Genomic DNA, 7,593 nt, shown 5'->3' with positions numbered 1-7,593 from the left:
TGTGGGGACATGGCCATGGCCGGTGCCATGGGGGGAACTTTTAGGGGCTGTGGGGGATGCTGGGTTTGAGGGAGCTGAGGGTTCCTGGGAGGACCTTGGGGCTTGCTGAGGGCTTTGGGGACCCCAGGCCCAGCGGCTCTGGCTGTGCTGGGAGACCCTGGTGTGACTCGAGGCCGGAGTTCTTCTGCCCAGCTGCTCCCGGCACCGTCCCCAAGAGTGGCCGCCCCCCCAGGGCTGACGCCATCCGGGGTGTGGCTGTGGCTGTAGCACGAAGCAGCTGCGGGGCACAGATGGATGTTGTGTCCATGGGCCGGGATAAGGAACAGAGAGAGGCCTCCTGTGTGATTTCCAAAGGTGTTTATTCCCCGGAGGGTCGGGGACAGAAAAAGGGGGCAGAACCTGGGCTGGCAGAGGCTTATAAGCGGGGGAGGTCTTGGGAGAGGACACAGTTTCCAAGCAATAAGGGTCACATGGGGGAGGAACACAAGGCAGGAGTACAATACATAGACCAGTGAAAGAACACAAGGGGAGGGAACAGCCCAAAGTAACCACTAGGGCGTGGAAGGTTGGGGGATTGAAAGGGAACAGTCTGGAAGAAGGGTCAGGGTTAGGGAAGGATTGACAATTCTGTAGGAGGAGGGCAGGGCAGGTCTAGGGAAGATCGACAACCAGGGCACAACCAACAATACAGGGGGGAAGGGGCAACCCATTAGGGATAAATAACACTAGAACAATACAAAATAGGGGGCGGGGTGTTATAGAACTGACCATTGAAACTGAGCTGCAGTTGAAAACACAATAAAAACAGGCTGCAACACGGGTGGAGGTTCTGGGGCAGCTGCTCAAGGAGCCCCTGACCTGGACCTGCAGCCCCAGGGTGTTGGGGGCAGCTGAGAGGCCACAACAGGGAGGGGAAAGCCAGACAGAGCTGTCCCTCTCCAAAACTGCACCCCAAAAATGCCCAAACTCAGGGATTCCTCCCAGGAAAAAGCTGCCAGGAACTGCCTGAATTAAGGGAAAGGGTGGATGGGACCCCCAGACTGAGCAGGAGGGGCCTGGAACCCCCCAAAACCAAGCATGGGGACAGGGGTGGTGGATTGAGGGGCAGTGGGGAAGGCTGTGGAAGAGAGGGGGAAAAGAGGTAGCTGGGACCTGAAAGAGTGGGGGAAGGGGCTGGCTGGGACCCCCAAAATTGCATTAGGAGGGGTCCCACTCCTCCTCCTTTCTAATCCCCAGAGCCGGGGCAGGTCGGCCTGGGGTAGCACTGGCCTCTGGGCCCGGCCTGGGGGCCCCCCAGGCGCCCCCTTCTCAAATTTCCCTGGTGGCTTTGGGGGGTCCCGGCACATTTTGGGGTTCACTGGGTGTTGTGCTGTGGTCCAGGTGCTTCCCAAGGCCCCCCCAGAGCGGGGTGACACAGGGGGGACACACGGGGGTCCCCATTCCTGATCCGCCCTGGGTCCCTTTCTACCCCCTCCCCCCAATCACGGTCCCTCCAAGTCTCTCCCCTGAGCCCCCCATAAACGGCAGCAGGTCCCCCCATAAACTGGGAAGCTTTTTTGGGAACACTGGGAGCAGCCGGGCGGGGACACAGTGACAGCGGGGCTGGGGGGACACTCGACCCCCCCAAAATCATCTCGGGGACGGAGCGGGGGGTCCCGGCCGGGCCCGAGGCCACGGGGAGGGGCTGCGGCCGCCGGCGGCTCAGGAGCTCTGTGGGCAGAGAAAAGGGGGTGACACCGGGCTGGGGGGCTCCAGGGGGGCACACAGGCTCTGGGGGAGGGGGGACACGACCCCTGGTACCCCCCCTCACCTTCTTGCACAGGCAGAGGCCCAGCCCCAGCGCCAGGAAGACCGAGCCCAACACGAAGCCCCCGATCCCCGTCAGCATCTTGGGGGGTGCAGGGGCAGCTTTCGGGGGCAGGGGGGCGCAGGATCCGGGAAACAGCGGCGGCTGCCGGGAAGGGACTGGGATGGAATGTGACAGGCTGGGATGGACTGGGACAGACTGGAACACCAGGATATACCAGGGCTGGGACCCAGCGGGACCAGAATTGGGGCACAAGGGATCATATGGGATTTATTGGGACCGCACTGAGGACTACTGGGAACATGCTGAGGGCAACTTGGTGCTGTTGGCATATACTGGGCATGATTGGGATTGTACTGGGAGTGACTGGAATCATACTGGGAGTGACTGGAACCGTAACAGTGGTGAAAGGGTGCAGTTGGAAAGATGCAGGGGGCAGCTGGGGTCATACTGGGATCATACTGGGACTGACAAGGTCACACTTGGAGTGACTGGAATAATATTGGGAGGATCTGGGAGTGACTGGCATCATATTGGGAGTGACAGGGATCAAACCAGACTCATACTGGGAGTGTCTGGAAGTTACTGGGATCATACTGGGGGTGACTGGACTCATTCTGGGATCATGCTTGGTGCAGCTGGGACCACAATGGGGCCAAATGGCATCCTAGAGGGAGTGACTGGGAGTGAGTGGGTTCATACTGGAAGTGTCTGGGGCCATACTGGACTCCTACTGGGAGGGATTGAGAGTGAAAGGAACCATACAGGGCATGACTGGGAGGAGCTGGGACCATGTTGGGGACAACTGGGATCTTATTGGGAGTGACTGGGACCATGAAAGCTTGAATGGAGTTTCTATCCTGAGACATTCCCGGGGTGCAGTGGCAGCTCCACATCCCCAGCCTGGGGGGCCAGAGCAGGGGAACCTCTGGCAGCCCCTTCAGGGCACAGCCGAGGGCTGGGGGATCCTCCCCCACTTCATTTTCTTTTCCCAATTCAAATCATCCCCTCCCATTCAAATCCCCTCCATTCACATTTTCTCCCCACAATTTAAGTTTCCTTGCCCCAATTAAACTTTTCTCCCCAATTAGGCTCTGAGTCCCCTCCCCATCCCCGGCTTCTTCCATGTTTCTGTTGGATTTTCCTGTAGCTTTCCTGCAGAAAACTCTTCCTTTTGGGGCGATGGCTGAGGGTCCCCTCGGGGTCCACCCCCTTTCCAGTCCCTTTTTCCAGCTCTTTTCCTCAGCTGCCCCAAACCTGTGGATTTTGGGGGGCGGGAGGGGTCGCTCTGCTCGGGGGTCTCGGAGGTGCCGCCAGGGAGGCCCCGAGGCCCCAGCGCGGTTCCCTCCGGCCCCTTGGAGCATTTGGAATCTCCAAGTCTCAGCCCTGGCTGTCCGTGGGATTCAATCCCCCTGCAGGGTTTTCCCCCAGAGCGGGTTTATTTCCAGAGGGGTTTGTGGTTTCCCTTGGAGCCGGGGCCTGACGGCACCGGAGCGGCCGCGGGTGCCGGGGCAGGAAGGGCTGTGGGACGGCTCCTCCTGCAAACCTCCGGGAGGGGGACGAGGGCTGGGGGGAAATAGACAATAAACAGAGAGACATTGCTGCAGAAGGGCCTCATATTGCCTAAACTAAAGTGTCCAGTACCAAGTAACACCTTGAGGTTATGGAAATCCCAGAGCCCAAGTTGGATTCCCCTGTTTGAAGCTGAAGGAGGAGCTCCACTTGTGATTCTGCTTCATAACGACGAATGTGAAAATTCACCACAATTCCCGGTTCCCTCCCTCCTCTGCCCAGCGGTGCAGGGAGAAGGGATGGGAGTTACGGTCAGTTTGTGCCGCTGCTTCCCCCTTTAGGGACAGGAAGCCTTGCCCTGCTCCGGCGTGGGATCTGTCCATGGGGTCAGACCCTGCCCTGTCCAGCGGGGTCCCTCCCCAGCCGTGCGGTCACTCCTCGGCCCGGCCCTGAGGCGCGGGGCAGTCCCGGGGCAGCCGCGCTGCGGCCCCGTCAGCGGCACCGCCGGTTCGTGCCGGGCAGGAGCGGCAGAAGGAGCCGGGCGGCGGCGGGGGCTCAATCCCGCCCGGAGGAAGAAGAGGAAGAGGAAGGAGCCGGGGCCGCCTGCGGTGTCCGATCCCCGGGGAGCAGCGGGGAGGCCTCGGGGAGCGGCGGCGGGCGGGGCCCTGTTGGAGCCGCCCCGAGGGGTTTGTGCCGCCCCGGGTCCCTGGAGGAGTTGCTCGGCGAGACGGGGGAGGTGGGAATGAAAGGAGAGGCTAAAATGGAGAGAAAAGACTAAAATGCAATCAAAGACCCACAGCAAGGGCATCTCCCCTGCCCGCATCTGCAGCAGCTGCACCAAAGCACAGGCAGGGGGTGAACACAATAAAATACGGAGAATAGAGTAAAACAGAATAAAAAAGCTACACCGGGGGGTCCCCTATGCCCGGTGTCACTGAAGAGCCGCTCTGTGGGATGGGCACTGCCGGGTGTGAGCAGAAGGGCAGCGCCGAGGCGGGTGCAAGGTGTGAATAGAATTGAACATAGAGAATAGAATAAAATACAAGAACCGCACTGAGGGTTCCGCGCCGCCCGTGTCATGGAAGAACTGCACCGAGAGTGGCGAGAAGCAGCGGCTGTAGAGAATAGAATAAAAAATAACAAAAACCGCACTGGCAGTGGCCGCACCCCAACACTAAAAGAGCAGAACTGAGGGCTGGTCGGGGCAGCACTGAGGGGTCTGTTGTCTCCTCCGAGACGTGGCGACCTGGTTCGGGAACGGCACGGCGACCACCTCAGGTCACTCGGGCCAAGAGCTCACAGACACCAATATGGTGGATGGCAAATGGCGTTTATTCATGAGTTACATGGCAATATATAACCTGTGTTTGTGTCGTCACTTCCTTCTGCTTATGGAACTGGCCTAACTATTGGCTAACATAACATAACAGACAGCAACACTTATGGGGGAAGGGTAGCCCTGTCTTACCGTACAGCACGATATCTCCCGTTCACTCGTCCCTGTCTACCGCATTTCCCCTCTCCCCTATGATTAACTGTATACGCAAACATATAAAAAGCTCAGGCATAACGCTTTTAAACTGTGAAACAAATAACTGTTGGGAGCTCTTGTTTAAAACACGTGCTGATGCTCCACTAACATAATGTTGACTCTCTCTAAACGGCTTCTGACAAATGACACAAGACTATTCAGAATACATGGGGCAAAAATTAATACCAACAAGAGCCTCACAATTGGCCCGATCAGGGTAGACACTAGGGTGGTCAGCCACGGGGACTGGTTAAAAAGCGGTTGAAACCATCCTTGTTGGGCCTCTCTGTCTTTTCTTCTTTGGGCCAGTCTTTCCCTCAGTTTGGCCATCGAGTCTCTAACCACTCCAGTGTGGTCCGCATAGAAGCAGCACTCTTCCCTTAGGGCGGCACGGAGGCCCCCTTGCTGCATGAGTAAGAGATCCAGTCCTCGTCTATTTTGTAAGAAACCTCTGAGAGTGAGGACAATGATTTTTCTAAAAAGGAGATAGACCTTTTGATTTTTTGCAAGTCCTCATCAATTGTCATTTGCAACTGTGATAGTCCTCGTTGTTGGGTCACAAGAGCAGAGACACCTGTGGCAGTGCCTGTTGCTCCGAGGCTGAGCAGCACAGCTATGGTCACTCCTGTTAGTAGTTCTCTTTTCTGAAGTTGATCGAGTTTTTCCACATGGAGGCTTAGCTCCTCTTTGGAATAGTATAGGACCCTAGGAATAATCACAACTTGGACACAAAAGTCGTTAGCAGTACTAAAGTCAGAAACGAGCAAGCAGGGGGTGACTCCAGTGCGGTGACAAACCCATATTCCGGGTCTTGTCGGAATGGCCCATTTGTGGCTCTTATCGACCGTGGCAATGGCCGCACAAATACTTTTACTTTGTTCTGTTATGGCTGTGTTACCGACGCATGTACCCAGGCCAGTGACATGGCTAAGAGTAATACCTGTTTGGGAGGTGTTCCATTTGCATTCAACTGAGTTGGGGTCATTCGAGTAAACCAAGGAGGCATTGACAGCAATGCCCTCATAAAATGGGGGTTTAGTGTCATAACACAACCAGCAGGAGTTAGTGAGGTTTGGGTTAGACTGGTTTAATGATATAAAAGCGGCATCTAGCATGCGATAAAATGATGCATAAGGGGTTGTTTCGTGTACATTCAAACGGGTCGGCAGAGAGCTAAACAAGGTGGGGGTGAGGGTAGAACTGGGTTTTTGTTTTAATGTTTTTCTCATTAGGGCATGGTTGGGTCCTACCAGGTTGGGCTCTTGAGGCAGAGATCAGACTATCTGTATTACAAACCCAGGGTCTTGGCCCCTTTTATGAATGAACACCGACCACATTTTTCCTACGGCCCAGCTTGTATCGTCTGGCCGTAAAACTGTTATCTTTAGCTGAGAGCAAGTGCCTCTTTCATATTTCACTCCATCCATTGCAAATTTGGGATGTCAGCATCCATCTGGGGCCCACGTTACTTTCAAATACTCGTCATCTCTGACCAGCTTCTATCTATCAGATGTCACAATGGTTTTGCACCCCCAGTATCCACAGAACCAATATCCTGGGTAATTACAATAACTCTTCCCAGGATTTGAGCTAGGGCACCAATATGTCCCCCACACTGGCGTGCCTCCGGGCTTCAAGGGCTGCGCATGTGGGTAGAGAATGTCTGCGAGCCCTACATAAAAACCGGGGGCACCAGTCACGGTACTATCTCTAATTACCCGTTGTCGGATTTCGGAGAAGCCATTGGAAAGGTCGGTAAGGGTGTGGCTCTGGTTCAGCCTGTGTTACAGCAACTAGCCCTAGAAGCAGGATGACACAAAGGCATCGATACTGCCTGATTTTTACCGACATGGAGGCCTCTGATGTCTTCAAGGTGTCTATTGGCCTGTCATCCTTTTCCTTGGCTGGGGCATACAGGTTACGAAGACATCCACAAATCCAGTCCTGTGGAGAGAAACAGTTTTCATTAGTTTTATCCCTCAGCTCTGGTTTAATGGACTTAAGCGGACACCATTTAATTTTGCCTTCTTTCTTAACAGCGGCATAGCCTCGCCCTGTTAAGACCAACTGCCACCCCTGTTCCCACTCTCCCAGCTCATTTCTGATTGTGACTGGTGGGCCTTCCTCTAGTGACTGAACAGCCCAATGTTTTTGGGCTGGACTTTTTGTCTCATCTTCCCTGGGAAACTGATTCAGCGCTAGCATCACCGTGGCTAGCAAGCGTGCCTGGTCTCCTGGAGGGACGACATTTGCAAAGCCTTCTGCCTTAGATAACACTTCAACTTTAGCTTTCAGAGTCTGATTAGCTCATTCTACTATGGCCTGTCCTGTGCCGTTGTACGGGATACCATGTACTAATGTAATGTTCCACTTGGAGGCGAATGTCTGGATTGATTTGGAGACAAAGTTTGGGCCATTATCTGTTAAAATCTGAGTTGGAATACCCAGCCACACCATGGCGGTCAGTCAGTGCTGGATGGTCGCTTTGGAGTTGGTTTTTGGGTGTTTCGTGGCCACAATCATTCCTCTGTGTGTGTCTACGGTCACTGCCAACCAGGCTCTGGGCTTAAGCAGCTGGCAGAGCGTGAAATCCATCTGCCATATTTCAGAAGCTTTAAGGCCTCTGGGGTTAATTCCACTGGACCACAGTGTTGCCTTCTGACAGTGAGGGCAAGTAGCTACGATGTGTCTTGCATCGATGACGGAAACCCCACACTTTCTTGCTAACGCTTTAGCTCCAGTG

The sequence above is a fragment of the Zosterops lateralis genome (genome assembly GCF_965231275.1).
Source record: "Zosterops lateralis genome assembly, contig: HAP1_HAP1_SCAFFOLD_182, whole genome shotgun sequence".
Taxonomy (NCBI): domain Eukaryota; kingdom Metazoa; phylum Chordata; class Aves; order Passeriformes; family Zosteropidae; genus Zosterops; species Zosterops lateralis.
Note: the sequence above shows the minus strand (reverse complement) of the source record.